This window comes from Hypanus sabinus, chromosome 6, assembly GCF_030144855.1.
Source record: "Hypanus sabinus isolate sHypSab1 chromosome 6, sHypSab1.hap1, whole genome shotgun sequence".
Classification (NCBI taxonomy): domain Eukaryota; kingdom Metazoa; phylum Chordata; class Chondrichthyes; order Myliobatiformes; family Dasyatidae; genus Hypanus; species Hypanus sabinus.
In genome coordinates, this window is record NC_082711.1 from 121,592,160 (window position 1) to 121,616,603 (window position 24,444).

Genomic DNA, 24,444 nt, shown 5'->3' on the forward strand with positions numbered 1-24,444 from the left:
GGTTTTGACCATTGTTCATTGTTCGTAGAGGCACCTGTGTCACGTGCATATCCCGGCCACGTGACAACTACCATGGGCATGAATACCCTCGAGCAATGTGGGGGTGGAGATTGCATCACCCTACTTTGATGGACAGCCACAACTCTGCAAGTAAAGATAAAAGGGGACTGCAGGAGGCGGTACCCCCAGAGAGAGACGCTCCCAAAGAACTCGATCGCTCAACGCTCCCATGAGAGCTGGAAGCCGCGCAACGCCACGTGCGCTCCTAGCTCCTTTGGCCTAGGGAATGGGTGGCTGATGATACCGAGAAAGACCTCACATTAACAACGGGGAAAACAACGCTCCCCTGATTTAACGGAGTGGCTGCATAAAGACCCGGGCAAGTTTTCTTTTCGTTTTCTACCGATCCCTCTAAAACACGTGAAACCCAGCTGGAAGGAAAAAGTCTGCAGACTTCTGAGTGACTTTTATATTTCCAACGGACAATATATTATCCCCTAGACAACAGTCGAGATTATTTCATAATGATGATTATTGCTATACCCGCGTTTTAGATTGAGTTTTTACTGACATATACGATCTGAATGTTTGTGTTAACCTTGCTTTTTGTGCTCCCCTTTTGAATAAAACGTTTGAAAGTAGTACCATCAGACTCCAACAGACCTCTCTATCTTTGCTGGTGAGTTATCCAGTTACGGGATACGTAACAACTTGGGGTTTCTCGTCTCGGGATTTGACACCAAATTGGGAGGCCAGTGAATCGGGCTTGTAGTCCAATTGTATAAAACTTGAATCTGGTTACGCGGGTAGCCAGACGGGAAACCAGCAAAGATGGACGTGGGTGAATTTATGGAAAACCCGACGGCCACCAAATCAGACTTGTTAAATTTAGCGAAGGGGTTGAACCTTCCAGAAGTGAGGTCGTCCATGAAAAAGCGGGAGGTACGAAGGGCCATAATGAAGGAGTTTGAAGCTGAGGTATTGGGAGATATCCCTGAAAAGGTACCATCAAGTGGGACGGTTCAGTTAGAGGTGGAGAAATTAAAGTTGGAACGTGAAATTAAGTTAAAAGAGCTGGAAGTGGTTGAGAGAGAGAGAGAGAGAAAGGGAGAGGCAAAGACAGCATGAAATTCACCTAAAGGAGCTAGAAGCAAACGAGAAAGAGAAACAGAGGCAACATGACCGGGAAATTGAGAAGATGAAGAACGAGTGAAGAGATCAAGGGTTAGACCAAGCAGAGCGGTTTAATGTTAGTAGGGAGTTGAGATTGGTGCCCCCGTTCGAGGAGCCAGATGTCGATAGTTATTTCTTGCTTTTTGAAAAGGTGGCAGTAAATCAGAGGTGGCCAAAAGAGCAGTGGGTGGCGTTGTTACAAAGTGTGTTAAAGGGGAAAGCCCAACGAGCATATGCAGCGTTGTCCCTGGAGGAGGGAGGAGCGGAGAATTATGATGAGGTAAAAAAGGTCATTCTCCGGACTTACGAATTGGTACCTGAGGCCTATAGACAAAAGTTTAGAAATTTAAGGAAAGGGTGGAATCAAACGTATACCGAGCTAGCCCATGAGAAGGGGGTGCTCTTGGACCGTTGGTGCACTGCAGAAGGAGTGGACGAGGATTATGGGCGTCTCAGGGAGTTACTCTTGATTGAGGAATTTAAAAGTTGTGTTCCGGAGGAGATCCGGATATATTTGACCGAGAGGCCAACTAAGTCCGTCTCAGAATTTGCTAGGTTCGCAGATGAATATACCCTCACTCACAAGACAAGGTTTTCCTCGACAAAAAGTTACCCGAGAGACCGTGGGAACAGTAGGGAAAGCCCGCCGGCTAAGGTGGAAACTCAGCCGGGAGCTAGCCGAAAAAGTGAGGACACCAGGCCAGAAACCTGGAGATTTCCTGGTTTGACCTGTTTTAATTGTGGAAAGGTGGGCATATTGCATCAAAGTGCTCCGCTCCGAGGAGGGAGACAGAAAAAGGGAAAGCAGCTATCCCTATAGGATGTATCGAGTTGATCGGGAAATCGGCGAGAGGGCCCCTGGTAGATGGAGTACAGGAGGGGCGTGAGACATTTAGTTCCGAAGGAACCATGTCCCTGGAGGAGGGGGGCCCACAAATTCCAGTACGGATCTGGAGAGACAGTGGGGCTGAGCTATCATTGATTAGTCGTAAGGTGCTAGAGTTCGGACCTCCGACGGGAGAGGTAGCCTTGAAAGGCATAGGAAAAGGGACCGAAGTGGCACCCTTGCATAGGGTCATTCTAGATTGTGAGTTGGTGTCGGGACCAGTAGAGCTGGGGGTCCTGCCGGAGTTGCCGGGGGAAGGCGTGGATGTCCTTCTGGGGAACGACCTAGCGGGAGGGAAAATGGGAACAGCCGTGAAGCTGACAACCCAGCCTGTGAGGATTGAGGCCCCTCCCTCGGATCTGAAGATATACCCCGCCTGCGCGGTCACTCGCAGCATGTCGAAAAAGACAGCTGAGAGAGAGAGCAGATTAAATCTGGACGGTTTTGATTTGGCCAACACATTTTTACTGACTTTTACTGACACAGTTGTCCCTGATGACCACACCTGCAAAAGGTGCGTCCAGCTGCAGCTCCTATCAGACCGAGTTAGGGAGTTGGAGCAGGAGCTGGATGAACTATGGATCATTCAGGAGGTGGAGGCAGAGATAGATAGGAGTTATCAGGAGGTAGTCACACCAAAAAACCAAGAAGTAGGCAGATGGGTTACGGTCCAGAGAGGCAGGGGGAGCAGGCAGAGAGAGCAGAGCACCCCTGCGGCCATTCCCATTAACAATAAGTATACCGTACTGGATACTGTTGATGGGGATGACATACCAGGAATGAGTTGTAATGGTCCTGCCTCTGGCACAGAGGTTGAACCCTCAACTAGAAAGGGGAGGAGGGAAGAGAAGAGAGCGATAGTTTTAGGGGATTCTATTGTCAGGGGGGCAGATAGGAGATTTTGTGGGGCAGATCGGGAGTCTCGGATGGTATGTTGCCTCCCTGGTGCCAGGGTCCGGGACATCTCAGATCGGGTGCAGGCTATTCTTCAGAACGAGGGCATGAACCCAGATGTAGTGGTCCATGTAGGGACCAACGATGTAGGTAAGGTGAGTGAGGGAGTCCTGCTTAGAGAGTTCAGGGAGTTAGGAGTGAAGCTGAAAGGCAGGACCTCCAGGGTGACAATCTCGGGATTGCTACCTGTGCCACGTGCGAGTGAGGCGAAGAATAGAATGATTATGCACATTAATACGAGGCTGAGAGCATGGTGCAGGAAGGAAGGGTTCAGGTTTTTGGATAATTGGTCTTTGTTCCAGGGACATTGGGATCTGTTTCGAAGGGATGGTCTACATCCGAACCGGAGGGGTACTAACATTCTTGCAGGAGTGTTTGCCAGTGCTGCTCGGGGGGGGGGGGGGGGGGTGGGGGTTTAAACTAGATGTGCAGGGGGCAGGGATCCAGATCCAGAGGGTTGGTCAGAAGGTGCATGGGGTTAAATGTGTACAAGGTTTGGGTGATCTTGAGAAGGTCATCAAAATTCAGGGTGCAATTTGCCCGATGGAAGTTCAAGGAGCTGGGTTAGGTACTGTAGACAGTGTTTTAAGCAAAGAGAGGAGGAATGGGCTAAGAATTCTATACTTGAATGCGCGTAGTGTCAGAAATAAGACAGATGAGCTTGAAGCTCAGATGAAAATGGGGAACTACGATATTGTTGGGATAACGGAGACATGGCTGCAAGGGGAACAGGCCTGGGAATTGAGTGTACCAGGGTATACGTGCTATCGTAGAGACAGAAATATGGGAAGAGGGGGTGGGGTGGCCCTGTTGGTGAGGAATGAGATTCAGTCCTTAGCAAGAGGTGACTTGGGAACAGGGGAAGTAGAGTCTGTGTGGATTGAGCTGAGGAACAGTAAGGGTAAAAAGACTCTAATGGGTGTTGTGTACAGGCCCCCAAACAGTAGCGTGGATATTGGGTACAAGTTGATTAGGGAGTTAACATTGGCATGTGCTAAAGGTAGTGCAGTCGTTATGGGAGATTTCAACATGCAGGTGGACTGGGAGAATCAGGTAGGTGCTGGACCCCAGGATAGGGAGTTTGTGGAGTGTCTAAGGGATGTATTTTTGGAACAGCTTGTGCTTGAGCCAACCAGGAACGAGGCTATTTTGGACTTGGTGATGTGTAATGAACAGGAATTGATAAGTGATCTTGAAGTAAAGGAGCCATTAGGAAGTAGTGATCATAACATGATTAGTTTTTATCTACAATTTGAGAGGGATAGGGGCAGATCAGAGGTGTCAGTGTTGCAATTAAATAAAGGAGACTACGGAGCCATGAGGGAAGAGCTGGCCAAAGTTAAATGGGCGGATGCCCTGGCAGGAAAGACAGTGGATCAGCAGTGGCAGATATTCTTGGGCATAATACAAAAGATGCAAATGCAGTTCATTCCAATGAGAAGGAAGGATTCAAAGAGGGGGAAGGGGCCACAGTGGTTGACAGAGGAAGTCAGAGATTGTATAGCATTAAAGAAAAAGAAGTATGACAGGGCTAAGATGAGTGGGAATACAGATGATTGGGAAAGTTTTAAGGAACAGCAGAGCTTAACTAAAAAAGCAATACGGAGAGAAAAAAATCCGGTATGAGCTCAGTCTAGCCAGGAATATAAAAGGGGATAGCAAAAGCTTTTTTAGCTATGTGAAGAGAAAGAAGATAGTTAAGAACAATGTTGGCTCCTTGAAGAATGAATTGGGAGAAATTGTTATGGGAAACAGGGAAATGGCAACAGAATTTAATACATACTTTAGATCTGTCTTCACCAGGGAGGACACAAGCAATCTCCCAGATGTATGGATGGGCCAGGGTCATAAGATATCAGAGGAATTGAGAGAGATTGACATTAGGAAAGAAACTGTGATGAGTAGACTGGTAGGACTGAAGGCTAATAAATCCCCGGGTCCAGATGGTCTGCATCCGAGGGTTCTAAAAGAGGTGGCTCAGGAAATTGCGGATGCATTGGTAATCATTTTCCAATGTTCCTTAGATTCAGGATCAGTTCCTGAAGATTGGAGAGTGGCTAATGTTGTCCCACTTTTCAAGAAGGGAGGGAAGGAGAAAACGGAGAACTATCACCCTGTTAGCCTAACGTCAGTCGTGGGGAAGATGCTTGAGTCCATTATTAAGGACGAAATAGTGGCACATCTAGATGGCAGAAATAGGATTAGGCCGAGCCAGCATGGATTTACCAAGGGCAAATCATGCTTGACTAATCTGTTGGAGTTTTTTGAGGGTGTAACAAGGATGTTAGACGAGGGTAAGCCAGTGGATGTTGTGTACCTAGATTTTCAGAAGGCATTCGATAAGGTGCCACATAGGAGATTGGTGAGTAAAATCAGAGCTCATGGCATTGGGGGCAGGGTTTCAACATGGATAGAAAACTGGTTGGCAGATAGAAAGCAAAGGGTAGCAGTGAATGGGTGTTTCTCAGACTGGCTGGAGGTGACTAATGGAGTACCACAGGGCTCTGTATTGGGACCACAGCTCTTTATGATTTATGTCAATGATTTAGATGAGGGCATTGAAAACTATATCAGCAAGTTTGCTGACGATACTAAACTGGGTGGCAGTGTGACATGCGAAGAGGACGTTAGGAGAATACAGGGAGACTTGGATAGGCTGAGTGAGTGGGCAGATACTTGGCAGATGTCATTCAATGTGAATAAATGTGAAGTTATCCACTTTGGAAGCTGGAACATGAGGGCAGAGTATTGTCTGAACGGTGTCGAGTTAGGTAAGGGAGAAATGCAAAGAGACCTAGGAGTCCTAGTTCATCAGTCAATGAAGGTGAATGAGCAAGTGCAACAGGCAGTGAAGAGGGCAAATGGAATGTTGGCCTTTGTTACAAGGGGAATTGAATACAAGAGCAGGGATGTTCTTTTGCATTTGTACAGGGCCCTGGTGAGACCACACCTGGAATATTGTGTACAGTTTTGGTCTCCAGGTTTAAGGAAGGAGATTCTGGCAATTGAGGAAGTGCAGCGTAGATTCACTAGGTTGATTCCTGGGATGGCAGGGCTGTCTTACGCAGAGAGATTGGAGAGATTGGGCTTGTACATGCTGGAATTGAGGAGATTGAGAGGGGATCTGATTGAAACGTTTAAGATAATTAAAGGATTTGATAGGATTGAGGCAGGTAATATGTTCCAGATGTTGGGAGAGTCCAGTACCAGAGGGCATGGATTGAGAATAAGAGGTCAATTATTTAAAACAGTTGAGGAAGAGCTTCTTCTCCCAGAGAGTTGTGGAGGTGTGGAATGCACTGCCTCGGAAGACGGTGGAGGCCAATTCTCTGGATGCTTTCAAGAAGGAGCTGGATAGATATCTGATGGATAGGGGAATCAAGGGATATGGGGACAAGGCAGGGACTGGGTATTGATAGTGAATGATCAGCCATGATCTCAGAATGGCGGTGCAGACTCGAGGGGCCGAATGGTCTACTTCTGCACCTATTGTCTATTGTCTATTGACTCTGTACCAGCGAGGGTCAGGGGAAGATAAACCGGAGAGTAAGGAGGGGGGGAGAGAGTAAACAGGGGGAGGTTGACCTGCCACTAGCCAGACGAGAGTTTGTACGGGAACAGGAAAGTGACGAGGAGCTGATAGCCTTGAGAGAGTTCGTTCTTTCGGAGACCGAGGTTGAAACTGAGCCCGAAGGTTACTACCTGAAGGAGGGTGTGTTGATGAGGAAGTGGAGGCCCCCCAAGGTGTTGGTCGATGAGGACTGGGCAGTGGTACATCAGATAGTAGTCCCGAAAGTGTATCGGGAAGAAATTTTGAATTTAGCTCATAAGGGACCGTCAGGTGGGCATTTGGGAATAACAAAGACAGTGGATCGGGTTCAAAGAGAGTTCTATTGGCCAAACCTGAGAAAGGAGATTATTGAATATTGTAAAAGGTGTCATACCTGCCAAATGGTGGGTAAGCAAAATCAAGTTATCCCTAAGGCACCCCTACGACCCATCCCCGCGTGCGAGGAGCCCTTCTCCCGAATCATTGTGGATTTTGTGGGACCCCTACCAAAAACAGCAAGGGGGCGGCAGTATATCATGACCATGATGTGTGCTGCTACACGATTTCCGGAGGCTGTACCTCTGGGTAATATTAGAACCGCTGTGATGGTAGGGGCCCTCATTAAATTCTTTACCACAGTGGGGCTGCCTAAGGAGATACAATCGGATCAGGGGAGTACCTTCACATCTACCATATTTAGGCAGATGATGACCCAGCTAGGGGTAGAACAAATTCTAGCCTCCGCGTACCACCCGGAATCCCAAGGGGCGTTGGAAAGGTTCCACGCTACGCTAAAGACCATACTTAAAACTTATTGTCAGGAGAACGTTCGAGACTGGGATGAGGCTTTACCCCTTCTGTTATTTGCTGTCAGGGATACAGTCCAGTGCTCACTGGGGTTCAGTCCGTTTGAGCTCGTTTTCGGTCACAGGCCCAGGGGCCCTCTAACCCTCCTGAGAGAAACGTGGTCCAGCCCGACAGTTCCAGTCGACCGATCGACTATGTTCTGAAATTCTGGGAGAGGCTGCATAAAGTATGCGCCTTGGCAAAGGAAAACCTTAAAGAATCCCAGGAAAAAATCAGTCGGTGGTATAACTTAAAGCGAGAGAACAAGAGTTTTACGTAGGCGACAAGGTTTTGGTCCTATTTCCGGTAGTTAACCATCCCCTTCAGGCGAGGTTTCCAGGACCATATACAGTGCGTAAGAAAACAGACTCGCTGAATTACGTGATTGAAACCCCCGATCGGCGAAAGCCAACCCAGTTAGTTCACGTGAACATGATGAAAAGGTACCATGACACTACCCCCGCTGTGGTCGGTGCGGCCATGAAAACTGATGAGGTAGGGGGTGATGGTCAGGAGGGACCAGAGCGGTTTGAAAAGATAGGTATAGTCCCCACCAGATTGGAGAACTCTATGGTATTGGCAAGCCTTGGGGATAAAGTTATACACTTACAGCCTGAACAGAGGGAGCGGATAATACAGCTCATTCATCGGCATGCAGACTTATACCCAGATGTTCCCCGAAGGTGTAGTGGGACGCAACATGATGTGATAGTTACCTCAACTCAGCCCATAAAACAGGCACCTTATCGTATGAATTCCGAAAAGAGCCAGCTAGTAAGGAAGGAGATTGAACATATGCTAGCTGCTGGGATAATCCGTGAATCCTTTTCCGCGTGGGCTTCTCCTTGCGTGGTTGTCCCAAAACCGGACGGTACCATAAGATTCTGTACCGATTACCGGAAGGTCAATGCGGTCACCCAGACGGATGCCTACCCTATTCCCCGGCTGGATGATTGCATTGACCAAGTGGGGAAGGCGAGGTACATCACAAAAGTTGACTTGCTAAAGGGGTACTGGTGTGTTCCTTTAACGGACAGGGCTCAAGAGATTTCCGCTTTTGTCACCCCGTCCGGGTTGTACGAGTACAATGTTATGCCGTTTGGGATGAAAAATGCACCAGGGACATTTCAGCGGATGATAGACGCTGTGATAAAGGGATTAACCCACACCAAGGCTTATCTTGACGATGTGATAGTGTGGAGTGACACCTGGGGGGAGCACCTGGAGGCTGTGGAAAATCTGTTTACCCAAATGTCGACAGCCCACCTTACTGTAAACCTTGCCAAGAGTGAATTTGGTCATGCCACTATCACCTATTTGGGGTATGTGGTGGGAGAGGGACAGTTGGCTCCTGTGCAGGCGAAGGTACAGGCTATTTCTGAGGTTCCTGTACCCTACAATAAAAGGGCTCTGAGGAGGTTTTTGGGCATGGTGGGATACTATCGGAAATTCTGTAGAAATTTCGCGGACATTGCGCTCCCCCTTACAAAACTCATGTGGAAGGAGGAAAGATTTGAGTGGGGTTCCTCTTGTCAGAGTGCTTTTGAAAAGTTAAAAGTCATATTGTGCTATCACCCAGTGTTAAAAGCACCCGATTTGTTAGCACCCTTCTCCTTGGCAATGGACGCCAGTGATGAGGCTGCAGGAGTGGTCCTCTTACAGCAAGCAGGGGATGGAGTGGAGCACCCGGTAGCATATTTCTCTCGGAAGTTCAATGTACACCAGAGGAATTACTCTACTGTAGAAAAGGAATTGTTGGCACTTGTGTTGGCGATACATTTCAAAGTGTACATTTGTCCCGCGCAAAAGCCCCTAGTGGTCTATACTGATCACAACCCGTTGGTATTCCTGGCCAATATGAAAAATAAAAACAGGAGGTTATTGAGCTGGAGTCTGATGCTGCAGGAATTCGATATTAAGATACAGCACATTAAGGGGAGTGATAATGTGCTAGCGGATTGTTTATCTAGATGCTGAATAAAAGGTGTAACTGTATGGCTCTGTAAAAAGAAAGCAAGCTTGGGTATTGTTAAAAAAAACTCTGTAAGACATTGTACAACTTCGTTTTTTTTAACAGCTGGTAAAAAAAACTGTTTAGAGTGGAGGTGTTATGAAGGTAACACAGCTCTGAGGGGCCGAAGGAGCGGGAGCAGCCCCGTCCTTCCGGAGAATCGCAAGATCGCTATTAATTCGGGACTCGGAAGTGAGAGACAATGCAACGGTTTTGACCATTGTTCATTGTTTGTAGAGGCACCTGTGTTACGTGCATGTCCCGGCTACGTGACAACTACCATGGGCATGAATACCCTCGAGCAATGTGGGGGTGGAGATTGCATCACCCTACTTTGATGGACAGCCACAACTCTGCAAGTAAAGATAAAAGGGGACTGTAGGAGGCGGTACCCCCAGAGAGAGACGCTCCCGAAGAACTCGATCGCTCAACGCTCCCGTGAGAGCTGGAAGCCGCGCAACGCCACGTGCGCTCCTAGCTCCTTTGGCCTAGGGAGTGGGTGGCTGATGATACCGAGAAAGACCTCACATTAACAACGGGGAAAACAACGCTCCCCTGATTTAACGGAGTGGCTGCGTAAAGACCCGGGCAAGTTTTCTTTTCGTTTTCCACCAATCCCTCTAAAACATGTGAAACACAGCTGGAAGGAAAAAGTCTGCAGACTTCTGAGTGACTTTTATATTTCCAACGGACAATATATTATCCCCTAGACAACAGTCGAGATTATTTCATAATGATGATTATTGCTATACCCGCGTTTTAGATTGAGTTTTTACTGACATATACGATCTGAATGTTTGTGTTAACCTTGCTTTTTGTGCTCCCCTTTTGAATAAAACATTTGAAAATAGTACCATCAGACTCCAACGGACCTCTCTATCTTTGCTGGTGAGTTATCCAGTTACGGGATACGTAACACTTCTAAGAACTTAGAAGATTTGCATCAATGTACTGGCCCCAGGACAGGTCTTCGGGGATGTTAATATCCAGGAAATTGAAGCTGCTTACACTCTCCACCTCTGACCCAGCTGCCACTTGACTTCCAAACCTCCCTCTTCTAAATTTAACTACAACTTTTCGGCTTTGTTCCAGTTGATTGTCATTCATGTGCCACATTCATGCACAGTGCCAAACAACCACGGTGCACAACACAGTACATACAACTCAAACACAACACAAAATATTTGTTGATTTTCTTATTGCGAAACGACTCACCAATAGTTCTCACTCCTGTACAGTGGCTCATCAACCATGATTTGGCTAACAACAGCAACGTGGTGGGTAAATCATAGATGGCATTGCTGCAGAGAGCAGAGCAAGGCAATAAACTCACCACCCTGAGGTGCATCTGTACTGATGATCTGTGAACAGAGGAACCTGTACAAATTACAGTCTATTAAGATGCGACTTAGATTCACAGTATGAATACAAACACACCAACTGCATTTCATTCCTCCAGAAATGACTAGTGATTGTCCCTGAAAGCAAAATTTGTGAGAAACTATTTTCAAATCCAGTACTAACTCAGAGCGAGGATAACAGGCTGGTTCTTTGACATAACCAAATTGTATTGTGTTCAATATAACACCTTTTCTTAATACAAGTTAAGCATATGTTTAATTTAATTAGAAGCAGTAATAATATTTCACCTCCTGTTCAAACTGCATTAGCCCATAAGACATAGGAGCAGAATTAGGCCATGAAGTTTGCTCCACCATTCAATCGTGGTTGGTTTACCTTCCCTCTCAACTCCATTTTCCTGTTGTTTACCAGTAACCTTTGACACCTTTACTAATCAGAATCTAAGCTGCACTTGAAATACACCCACTGATGGCCTCCACAGCCATCCATGGCAATGAATTCCAGAGGTTCATGATCTTTTGGTAAAGAAATTTCTCCTCATTTCTGTTCTAAAGAGATACTCTTCTATCCTGAGACTGTGCCATTGGTCCTAGATGCCCCTGGTTATGAAAAATCCTTTCCACCACCACTCAATCTGGGCCTTTGAATATTTGATTGGGTTCAATAAGATCCCCCACCCCTCCCCCAATCATTCCTCTAAACACCAGTGAGTACAGGCCCAGAACCATCAAACGCTCCTCAGGTTGGCAATGGATCTCAAGAGAATGAGTTTATTGAATACCTACAAGATGGCTTTTTAGAGCAGTTTATTGTTGAGCCTACGAGGAGGTCAGCTATACTGGATTGGGTGTTATGTAATGAACCAGAGGCGATTTGGAAATTTAATATCAAGGATTGGCATCTCCATAGAGCAACGGGTTTAGATGGAGTGGAGTTTGTTAGGTGTGTTCAGGGAGGTTTCTTGACACAGTATGCAGATAAGCCTACAAGAGGAGAGGCTGCACTTGATTTGGTATTGGGAAATGAACCTGGTCAGGTTTGAGGTGCTGGGGAGTAGGTACAGAGGAGATATCAGGGGTAAGCTTTTCATTCAGAGAGTGGTGAGTGCGTGGAATGGGCTGCCAGCAACAATGGTGGAGGTGGAAACGGTAGGGTTTTTTAAGTGACTTTTGGATAGGTAATGGAGCTTAGAAAAATAGAGGGCTATAGGTAAGCCCAGTAATTTCTAAGGTAGGGCTGAAGGGCCTGTATTGTGCTGAAGGTTTTCTATACCTCTGTTTTTTCCTATGAACCCTGAGGAGGCAATAATGACAATATGACCGAGTTCAACTTGAAATTTGATAGGGAGAAAGTAAAATTCCAGTGGAGTAAAGAAAACTACAGTGGTATGAGAGAGGAGCTGACTAAACTAACTTGGAAGGAGATGTTGGCACAGATGACAGCAGAGCAGCAATGGTGTGAGTTTCTAGGAAAAATGAGGGAAGTACAGGAAAGATGTATTGCAGAAAGAGATAGTCAAATGGCAACATACATTACAATCATGGCTGATGAGGGAAGTCAAAGCTAATGTCAAAGCAAAAGAGAGGGCAAACAGAGCAAAATTTAGCAGGAAGACACGATTGAGAAGCTTTTAAAAAGCAACTAAAAGAATCATTAGGAGTGAAAAGATGAAATGTGAAAGCAAGCTAGCAAAAACTTAAGATGGAGAGAAAAGACTTTTTCATATAAAAATGATATTGAATATAGGACTGCTAGAAATGAATCTGGAGAAATAATAACAGAACAAGGAGATGGCAGACAAATTAAATGGGTATTTTGCATCAGTCTTCACTGTGGAAGACACTAGCAATGTGCCAGGTGTTGAAGGGTGTGAGGGAAGAGAAGTGAGTGCAGTTACTATTACAAGGGAGAAGGTGCTCAAAAAGTTGAAAGACTTAAAGGTACTTAAGTCAGCCAGACCAGATGAACTGCACCCAAGGGTTTCGAAGGAGGTAGCGGTAGATATTGTGAAGGCTTTAGTAATGATCTTTCAAAAATCATTGGATTCTGGCATGATCCCACAAACTGGAAAATTGCAAATGTCTCTCATCTTTAAGAAAGGAGGGAGGCTGCAGAAAGGAAATTATTTTTTTTATTAAATTTTTAAGAGAATTACATAGAATGAGTGGAACATAGAATAGTAAAAAAAATTAATATTGACCCTCCCACTCCCCTTAACCCCTATCTAAAAAAAAGAAAAAAAAGGAAAGAAAGAAAGATTGCCTGAATATCAGAGGATTCCCACATGCTCCTTGGAGTTCAAACTAATTTTAATTTTAATTTTCCCATTACTTTGTAATTTTATCTTCAAAGGACCTGTATATTTAATCCTATCTTTTGTAGATATGGGTGCCAAATTTTCAAAAATATATCATATTCATTTCTTAGATTATAAGTAATTTTTTCAAGTGGAATGCAGCTATATATTTCATTATTCCAACGATCCATAGTTAAATATAAGTTTGATTTCCAAGTAACTGCAATAAGTTTTTTGGCTACTGCCAATGCAATTTTTATAAATTTTTTCTGATACTTATTCAATTTAAGTTTCGGTATTGTCCCTTCAATGTCACCTAGTAAAAATAATATTGGGCTATGTGGGAGTTGTACTCCAGTAATTTGTTCCAATAAAAGTCTTAAATTTATCCAAAATGGTTGAATTTTAAAACAAGACCAAGTAGAACGTAAAAAAAATTACCAATTTCTTGATTACATCGAAAACATTGGTCAGATAGATTTGAATTTATTCTATTTATTTTCTGTGGTGTTATATATAATTGATGTAAAAAATTATATTGTACTAATCTAAGTCAGACATTTATTGTATTTATCATACTATCAAAACATAATCTTGACCAATTTTTTCCATCAATTTTAATATTCAAATCAGATTCTGATTTTTGTCTTGATTTATGAATTCCTGGTTTAATTGCCTGTTTTTGAATCAAATTATACATACAAGATGTACATTTTTAAATTTTTCCTTTTCGAATTAATATTTCTATTTCATTAGGTTTTGGCATTAACATTAACATTCCCCAAGGTATTATGAATGATTAATTTACTTTATTTTTTAAGCTTTAATGTCAATGGACTTAATGGACCTGTGAAAAGAAAAAGAGTTTTAACATTATTAAGAAAATGAAAGTAGATATAGCTTTTCTGCAGGAAACACATTTAACAGAGATAGAACATAAGAAATTAAAGAGAGATTGAGTTGGAAGTGTTATTGCAGCCTCATTTAATTCAAAATCAAGTGGAGTCGCAATTTTGGTCAATAAAACCTTACCAATTAAAATACAAAATGTAGTAATTGACTCTGTGGGGAGATATGTGATTATTCATTGCCAGATCTTTTCGGAATTATGGACTCTTATGAATATTTATGCGCCAAATGAAAATTATGCAAAATTCACACAAGAAGTTTTCTTGAACTTGGCTGACGCACATGATAAAATATTAATAGGTGGAGATTTTAATTTTTGTTTAGACCCAGTTTTAGATAGGTCAACTAAAGTTGTTACAAAATCAAAAGTAATAAAGTTAACTTTATCATTAATGAAAGATTTAAATCTGATTGATATATGGAGAAAAATTAATCCAAGAGAAAGAGATTATTCATTTTATTCAAATAGACAAAACTTATTCAAGGATTGATTTTTTTCCTTTTATCAAAAAATATTCAGGATAGAGTGAAAAGTGTGGAATATACAGCAAGAATATTGTCAGATCATACCCCCTTGAATAATGACAATGATAATGATGAATAAGGAGGAATCGATTTATAGATGGAGATATAATTCAATTTTATTAAAACGTCAAGACTGTGGTGACTTTATGAAAAAACGGTTTCAATTTTGTTTGGATACAAATTCACATTCAGTTGCGGATAAATTTGTATTATGGGAAGCGATGAAAGCATACTTGAGAGGTCAGATCTAAAATTAAGAAGGAATATATGGCAGAAATATACCAACTAGAAAAATATATTACAAAATTAGAAAAAGAATCCCAAAGATATATGACAGAAGAAAAATGAAGACAACTTGTTAATAAAAAATTACAATACACTCCAGACATATCGAACAGAAAAGGTAATTATGAGAACTAAACAGAGATATTATGAATTAGGTGAAAGATCACACAAAATTCTTCCCTGGCAGTTGAAAACAGAACAGGCTTCTAAAACAATAAATGCAATTAGAACGAGTGCAAATAAGATTACTTATAAACCTTTAGAAATTAATGAAACTTTAAAAAAAATTTTATACTGAATTATATCAATCAGAATCACAAAATAAGATTGCTGAGATAGATAAATTTTTATCACAAATAACTGTTCCAAAATTAAATTTGGAAGAACAGAAAGGATTAGATAAGCACTTTACACTAAAAGAGGTTGAAGAAGCTTTAGGATCACTTCAGAGTAATAAATCCCCAGGAGAAGACGGTTTTCTGCCTGAATTTTATAAAAAATTTGAAGATTTATTAATCCCTCCTTTTATGGAATTAATATATCAAGTGGAAAGAATGCACAAACTCCCACAATCTTTTTCGACAGCAATCATAACTGTATTGCCAAAAAAAGACAAAGATCCTTTAAAAGCAACATCAAATAGGCCTATCTCCTTGTTGAATATAGATTACATAATAGCAAAAATTTTATCTAATAGAATATCTAAATGTCTACCAAAATTAATACATATGGATCAAACAGGCTTTATTAAAAACAGACAATCCACAGACAATATAACTCGGTTATCTAGCATAATTCATTTGGCACAAAAAAGAGAGGAAATGAGTGTGACAGTTGCCTTGAATGCAGAAAAAGTATTTGATAGATTGGAATAGGATTTTTTATTTAAGGTATTGGAAAAAATATGAGTTAGGAAAATCTTTTATAAAATGGATTAAATCCTTAAATATTAATCCTCAAGCTAAAGTAGTTACAAATGGTCAGATTTCAACACCATTCCGCTTAACAATGTCAACTAGACAAGGTTGCCCATTATCACCTGCCCTATTTGTATTGGCGATAGAACCATTAGCTGAAATAATTAGAACAAATTCAGACATTATGGGCTTTAGAATTAACCAAGAAGAATATAAGATCAATTTATTTGCTGAAGATGTTCTGATTTATTTAACAAACACAGTGCAATCGCTGCAAAAACTATCTTTCAGATTGGAAGAATATAGGAAAATACCGGGTTATAAAGTAAACTGGGATAAAAGTGAAATTTTACCCCTTATCAAAGGAGATTATAGTCAATGTTGATTAGTAACACAATTTCGATGGCCAATAAATGGGATAAAATATTTAGGTATAAGAGTCGATAATGATGTAAAGAATTTATATAAACAAAACCATTTGCCATTATTAAATAAAAGAAGATCTTGATAAATGGATGATGTTACCAAGAACATTAATAGGTAGAGTAAATGCTGTAAAAATGAATACATTTCCTAGATTGCAATACTTATTCCAAACTTTACCAATACAACTGCCTCAGAAATTTTTTCAAGAATTGAATACATATGAGGAAGTTTCTTTGGAAAGGAAGGATGTCAAGAATATCATTGGAAAAATTGACATGTAAATTTGAATTAGGAGGGTTACAACTTCCAAATTTTAAGAACTATTATAAAGCAAATCAACTTAGACTTTCTTTGCATCTTTTTTTGATGAAGAAAAACCGGCATGGATTAGAATAGAACTAGATAAGATAGGAGAAAATATACCAGAAGATTTTATATATAAATGGGAATCTAAATGGATATGGGAAAAGAAAGAATCTCTTATATTAAGACATTTGATTGATTTATGGAATAAGGTAAATATGGACGATGAGATAAAGAAATCTTTATTAGCAAGAAGAACGTCAATTCAAAATAGGCTTATTCCTTTTACAATGGATAATAAACTTTTACATAACTGGTTTCAAAAGGGGATTAAAGATATAGGTGACTGTTTTGAAGGAGGTGTATTGATGTTGTTTGATCAATTAAAAAATAAATATAAAATATCAAATAACACCCTTTTCTGTTATTTTCAATTAAAGGCCTATTTACGAGATAAACTGAGAAAGTAAATTATTGAGCAGTTAGGCGGACTTCAGTGGTTGGGAAGACGTTGGTGTCAATAGTTAAGGCTGAGGTTATAGAGTACTTGTTGACACAGGACAAGATTGGACAAAGTCAGCATGGTTTCCTGATGAACCTGTTGGAATTCTGAGAGATTACAAGAAGGATAGATAAAGGGTATGCAGTGGATGTTGTATATTTTGACTTTCAGAAGGCCTTCAACAAGGTGCCACACAAGGCTTCTTACCAAGTTAAGAGCCCATGGTATTACAGGACAGTTTCTAGCATCGTTAGAGTATTGGATGATTGATAGGAGGCAGCAAGTAGGAATAAAAGGATCCTTGTTTGGTTGGCTGCCAGTGATGAATGGTGTTCCACAGGGATCGGTGTTGGGACTGCTTCTTTGTATGTTGTATATAAATGATGTTCATGATGAATAGATGGCTCTGCTGATAAGTTTACAAATGACATGAAGATTGGTGGAAGGGCAGGTAGAAACATAGGCTGCAGAAGGACTTAGGCAGATTAGCAGAATGGGCAAGGAACTGGCAAATAGACAATAGGTGCAGAAGTAGACCATTCGGCCCCTCGAGTCTGCACCGCCATTCTGAGATCATGGCTGATCATTCACTATCAATACCCAGTCCCTGCCTTGTCCCCATATCCCTTGATTCCCCTATCCATCAGATATCTATCTAGCTCCTTCTTGAAAGCATCCAGAGAATTGGTCTCCATCGTCTTCCGAGGCAGTGCATTCCACACCTCCACAACTCTCTGGGAGAAGAAGCTCTTCCTCAACTCTGTTTTAAATAACTGACCTCTTATTCTCAATCCATGCCCTCTGGTACTGGACTCTCCCAACATCTGGAACATATTTCCTGCCTCAATCCTATCAAATCCTTTAATTATCTTAAATGTTTCAATCAGATCCCCTCTCAATCTCCTCAATTCCAGCGTGTACAAGCCCAATCTCTCCAATCTCTCTGCGTAAGACAGCCCTGCCATCCCAGGAATCAACCTAGTGAATCTAGGTTGAAATACATGAAAATGTATTTCTAAATGAAATACCATGTTGGAAAATGCACGGCCATGCACTTTGGTAGTAGAAATAAATGTGCAGACTATTTTCCAACTGGGGAGAAAATCCAAAAATCTGAGATGCAAATGGACTTGGGAGTCCTTGTGCAGTAATCCTTAAAGATTAACTTGCAGGCGAAGACGGCATACGCAACCTTAGCAATCATTTCAAGTCTTGAAAAAAGTGCAGGGTTGTGATGTTCAGGCCTCACCTTAGGTATTGTTAAGAGTTTTGGCTGCTTATCTAAGGAAAGATGTGCTGGCATTAAAGAGGATTCAGGGACATCCATGGGAATGACAGGCTTATCATATGAGGAACGTTTGACGGCTCTGGGTCTGGACTCGCTGGAATTCAGAAGGATGGGGGGGGGGGGGGGGAGAGAGGAGATCTCATTGAAACCTTTTGAATGTTGAAAGCCCTAGACAGAGTACATATGGAAAGGGTGTTTCCTGTACTGGAAAGTGGTCAAAGACAAGAGGGCACAATCTCAGGATCTCCATTTAAAACAGATGCAAAGAAATTTCTTTAACCAGGGTGGTGAATTTGTGACCACAGGCTACTGGGGAGGTCGTTGGGTGTACTTAAGACAGAGCTTAATACGTTCTTGATTAGCCATGGTAAACATTACAGGAAGAAGGCTGGGAGTTGGGCGGAGGAGGAAATAAAAGGGATCAGCTATGATTGAATGGCGGAGCAGACTGGATGGGCCAAAGGTTAATTCTGCTCCTTTGTCTTATGGTCATTAAGCCTTTAATGGAAATGAATTCCACAGATTAAACTGTGAGAGGTAATAACCACCCTACCCTTTGCTACAGAATTACACGTTCCTCACACTACTTTGTTCCCTTGTAAATGAAGATTACAAATTGAAAAAGATGCTGATAATCTGGCTCCTAAAATGCTTATTTTTAGGTCTCACCAGGACAACGTACAACCATCTTCCACTACGAGGAACATGTTTACAAGGTCTGAATTTACTTTTCAACCTAATGAAATCAAAACGTTTGTAAACTAATACAAATATTATTTCAAACTATAGCAACATTATTGTACAAATTATCGGGATCTAACTTGTTATGTTGCTATATTGGTGCAGAGGAAGTACGCAAACGGTCATAGACCTAAACCGCTAGCCACCATTCTCGATGAATGCCCACAGAGCCCACGAACAGACTACAATTCAACACTCACCACGCGATTGACGGGAATTGAGCGACTCTCCAGCCCCGAATCCCGAGTCCCGAGCCATTAGGCCCGGGCTCGAGCCCACACCCAAATAATACGACAACAACCCTCCTTCCGCTTCCAAAGAAATTTATTACCTACCTACCGCCCGCAACCGCTACTTTCCACTGGCTAAACGATAATGATTGATATTCATGTGAACCAATCGGACGCCTCGTGTTGAATTGAATGCGGTGAGATTCACATGACAGCCCAGTCATCTGACACCTGATATGGTCACGTGTCGCCGTTCAATCTTCTGTGTGCAAGGCAGTGGAGCAGATCGATTGGGTGTTCCGCCTCTCTGAGTGAAGGAAGTGTAGGAGCTGTCAGCTATTGAAGGGGCGGAACAGACAGGCAGATGCTCTATAAGGGCTCTCTTGTAACATTGGTATTGCGGAAGAATTCCATTCTATTTTCCTTTCTAGAACTGATGAAGGGCTTTGGCTGGAAACGTCGAATTAGGAGTATGAATACAAACACTCCAATAATATTTTTCCTCCAAAAACGTCTGGTGATTGTCCCTGAAAGCAAAATGTGTGCGAAATGCACCCACTGACATGGCTTCCAGTCATCTGTGCAATGAATTCCTGTGGTGAACTCTGTGCCTGTCTGGACACGCCCCCTGCTGACTGCTCCTGTGGCTCCGCCCACAGGCCCCTGTATAAAGGCGATCTGAGGCCTGACGCTCGGCCTCAGTCTCCAGGACATAGTATGATGGACACTCATCCTGGTTCCTTCTTCCAGTCAATAAAAGCCGATATCTCGCCTTACGTCTCAGTGTGGGTACATCAATTCCACAGATGGTGCCAGACCTGCTAAGTATCTTAAGTATTCTCTGATGCTCAGTACATGTCTTGCTCATGTTTCCCAGCATCCGCAGACTCTAAAGTGTTTGAAATTATTTTTTTCTGTAAAAGTTGTAGTAAACAATCACTGCAAAGAATGGAGTGGCGAGTAAAGGTGAGGCTGTGTCAAAGGTCTATGCATGCGGTTGCGAGGCAAAGTTAGGACAAACAGCAAAGTCAGAGCTGAGGAGAGGCAGTTTTGGGGCGTGTCCACCTAAACCAAGAGCGAGGTTTAATTGATCTAAGAGCCAGGCTGATTTGGAAAGGTCGGATATAGGCTGAAACATGGGGTGGGGTGCAGGCCCAGTGCATATTGATGCAACATAGCCCGGGTCCTAGAGTGAGGGGACGATTGTTTGGACGATTTAAACGCTGGACCAGATATATTGGAAAAAAAATCTTGTTGGGACCTGAGGGGAGGGGAAGACAGGTTCTGCTCGCTGTTCCACGAGGTTTACTTGGCTCTTCGCTGAGCTGAGGGTCTGACCTGCTTTGGCTGTTGCAGGCTTCGTGCTGTGGAATCACATTCACTGTGAATGCTATTTGCTTACTTCTATTGTTTGTACAATTTGTTTTATTTTCTCTCTGCAGATTGGATGTTCAACGGTTTTGTTTTTATGGGATCATTTGGGATTCTTTGTTTTGTGGCTGCCTGTAAGGAGACAATGGATACTGAAATCTGCTGTGCAGGTTGACTCTGTGGTTAAGAAGGCATACGGTGCATTGGCCTTCATCAATCGTAGGATTGAGTTTAGGAGCTGAGAGGTAATGTTGCAATTATATAGGACCCTGGTCAGACCCCACTTGGAGTACTGTACTCAGTTCTGGTCACCTCACTACAGGAAACCATAGAAAAGGTACAGAGGAGATTTACAAGGTTGTTGCCTGGATTGGGGAGCATGTCTTATGAGAATAGGTTGAGTGAACTCAGCCTTTTCTCCTTGGAGTGACAGAGGTGACCTGATAGATGTGTATAAGATGATGAGAGGCATTGATCATGTGGATAGTCAGAGGGTTTTTCCCAGGGCTGAAATGGTTGCCACAAGAGGACACAGGTTTAAGGTCCTGGGAAGTAGATACAGAGGAGATGTCAGGGGTAAGTTTTTTACTCAGAGTGGTGAGTGCGTGGAACGGGCTGTCGGCGACGGTGGTGGAGGTGGATATGATAGGGTTTTTTAAGAGACTCCTGGATAGGTATATGGAGCTTAGAAAAACAGAGGGCTTTGGGTGAGCCTTGGTAATTTCTCAGGTAAGGACATGTTCAGCACAGCTTTGTGGGCCGAAGGGCCTGTATTGTGCTGTAGGTTTTCTATGTTAATAAATATGAATGTTGCATAATGTATACCTACTTTGATAATGTAAAGAGGGTTTCTTCTTTTTTGTTAACTAGCAGGAATGCTAATTTACTGATAACGAGAATGGTATTCCTTTGTAAACCAAATGGGGATTAATGTTCTTTCTTCTGAGTCTGTAAGCTTTTGTTGACGGGCTTTTGGGGAGATCGGCGCAAGGGGGTCGAGAGAGAGGACGCAATGCTCTAAGCTGGGCGAGGATCGGACCCCAAAGGGGGGTCCGAGGCCGGGAGATTCTCCGAGGAGAGGGGGGGGAAATGAAGCTAGATGAGCTTGGTTGACCCCTCGGAGGGTCCTGAGCTGTTTGGAGAGTCGAGGAGTTCGGAGGGTCCTGAGCTGCGAGTTGAGGAGTTCGGAGGGGATCGAATGGTGGCCAGAAGACTTCAGAAATTGAGCTCCAACGGTTGTGCACGAAGTGGTTTGGACTTTGATAAGTTTGGCGCCTTTTCTTTAATTTTCTCTTCATATATACTGTATCGTTATTAATCACTTAGTTATAGTAACCTTTATAAATTGTACTCATTTAATCGCATATGGTGTACGGTCTGTTTTTGGGTGAGGCGGGGACATCACACAGCATCCACACCAGCTGATTACCCAGTTTGGCGGGGCTGAAGGCTGCTCCCCCTAGACAAGAACGAGCTGAGCGAGCCTGAGGCGACCCAGGGGGTTACAATAATAAGTCTACTTGGAACTTTCCAAAGATCAGGTTTAGAGACTGCCAGAAGGTTTTGGGAGTGGGCAGTCTCATCTTTGGCGGTGGCCTGTAGCAGTTCCTGAGAGTTTCTCCAGTTGGTGGATTGCCAAGGGTTGTTCCTTTAGCTTCCATGAGTGAGGACAGGTTTATTCCACGTGGTAACATCAGTTGACCCCTCTTGTGTAGAGGCCAACTGGGTGAAGCTAACATTTTGGACCTCAGTTTAGGTGGAGGAACACTAGACTGGCCTGGGACATGCCTTCGCTTCGCAGCAGACTGAAGGCACTGAACTGGGGCATCATGACAGGTTGCAGCTCTAAGATGGTGGGATGGCAGTCATACTCGGCGGTCAGACTGAGTGGGGGATCTGCCCTGCCCCCCCACCCCAAATACCTGGCACTGGGAAGTATAATGGATCCAGGAGTGATGGGACTTTGCTTTGTCACTGATACTGGGGATGTGGTAGTGCCAGTGGTGAGGCCACGCTGAGGAGTGAGGTGGGCATGTTGGAAGGTGGAGACAGCTACCTGGAGGGAGATGCTGTGGGATGTGGTAACAGAGAAGAGGAGAACTCTTTCAAAGTTGGAATGATGGACTACCTTAACCCCAGCACTAAATGGCAGCCCATCCCTGTGGAGAATATCCAGCAGGTTGTGACTGGAGGAGACCGTATAATGAGTGAGTGATTACGGATGGCAGTAACTTCGATTGCAGTGGTTCTACTAGTTTGACAAAGTGTGCTACTGTTCTTTTCAAACATAGTTCTTATGATTGCAGGATCCTGCGTGACACTAGATGCTGATCTACCCCATCAGCAAGTTGCTTGTTAGCAGAGAAACTGAAGGAGCTGGAGTTGACAGGTTCTCTCCATGAGTGTTTTGGAGACCATTACCTTCCACAACTCCCGAACCTTTACCATACCCTTAGGCAGGCAAAGGTGCAGATAGTATGGGAAAATGTTTAACTGAGAGGGGGAGGTTAAATTATGCTACTGGGCAGGAACCTGCCAATGTATATTGGGATGTCCTGAGGGAAATGCACAATGGAAATGTGGAGATTGTTTCAGGACCAAGATATGTGGAACAACAGTTAGGAAAGCATTTAATTGGAGTAAGGGGAAATTTGAGGTAATCAGGCAGGAACTAGGAAGTATAAATTGGGAACAGGTGTTCTCAGAGAAATGTACAGAAGAAATGTGGCAAATGTTGAGGAGATACTTGTGTGGAGTCTACGTAGGTACGTTCCAATGAGACAGGGAAGGGATGGTAGGGTAAAGGAACTGTGGTGTACAAAGGCTGTTGTAAATTAAGTTCAGAAGAAAAGAGCTTACAAAAGGTTCAAAAAACTAGGTAATGACAGAGATCTAGAACATTATAAGGATTGCAGGAAGGAGTTTAAGAATGAAATTAGGAGAGCCAGAAGAGGCCTTGGCAGGCAGGATAAAGGAACACCCCAAGGCATTCTATAAGAATGTGAAGAGCAAGAAGATAAGACATGAAAGAATAGGACCAATCAAGTGTGACAGTAGAAAAGTGTGTATGGAACCGGAGGAAAGGTCAGATACTTTGCTTCAGTATTCACTACGGAAAAGGATCTTGGCAATTGTAGGGCTGACTTAGAGTGGACTGAAAAGCTTGAGCATATAGACAATAAGAAAAAGGATGTGTTGGAGCTTTTAGATTGCATCAAGTTGGATAAGTAACTAGGACTGGACAAGATGTAATGCAGGCTACTGTCGGAGGCGAGGGAGGAGATTGCTGAGCATCTGGCAATGATCTTTGCATCATCAATGTTTCCGGGAGAGGTTCTGGAGGATTGGAGGGTTGTGGATGTTGCTTCTTTATGCAAGAAAGGGAGTAGAGAAAGCCCAGGAAATTATAGACCAGTGAGTCTTACTTCAGTAGTTGATGGAAAAGATCTTGAGAGGCAGGATTTATGAACATTTGGAGAGGCATTATACGATCGGGAATAGTCAGCTTGGCTTTGTCAAAGGCAGCTTATGCCTTATGAGCCTGATTGAGTTTTTTTGAGAATGTGACTAAACACATTGAGGAAGGTAGAGCAGAAGATGTAGTGTATATGGATTTCAGCAAGGCATTTGATAAGGTACCCATGCAAGGCTTATTGAGAAAGTAAGAAGGCATGGGATACAAGGGGACATTGCTTTGTGGATCCAGAACTGGCTTGCCCACAGAAGGCAAAGAGTGGTTGTAGACGGGTCAGGGTCATATTTTGCTTGAGGGTCGGTGACCAGTGGTGTGCCTCGAGGATATGTTTTGGGATTCCTACTGTTCAGGAATTTTATAAATGACCTGGATGAGGAAGTGGAGGGATGAGTTA

At 43.1% G+C, this 24,444-nt stretch overlaps 1 protein-coding gene across 11 annotated transcripts in view; it reads right to left on the reverse strand.

The window, feature by feature from the left end:
- LOC132395802 (NACHT, LRR and PYD domains-containing protein 3-like) overlaps window positions 1-19,306 on the reverse strand; it is a 99,533-nt gene extending 80,227 nt beyond the window's left edge. For 7 of the 11 annotated variants that reach the window (XR_009512746.1, XM_059972862.1, XM_059972864.1 and 4 more), the window contains exons 1-2: window positions 19,175-19,298; window positions 10,636-10,797 (exon numbers count right to left, since the gene is read on the reverse strand). The gene's annotated coding sequence lies outside the window, so the exon portion shown is untranslated. Of the gene's footprint in view, window positions 1-10,635; window positions 10,798-19,174 lie in introns of all 11 variants that reach the window. The other 4 variants (XM_059972861.1, XM_059972860.1, XM_059972859.1 and 1 more) reach the window with 4 other exon arrangements.
- Window positions 19,307-24,444: the final 5,138 nt, after the last annotated feature.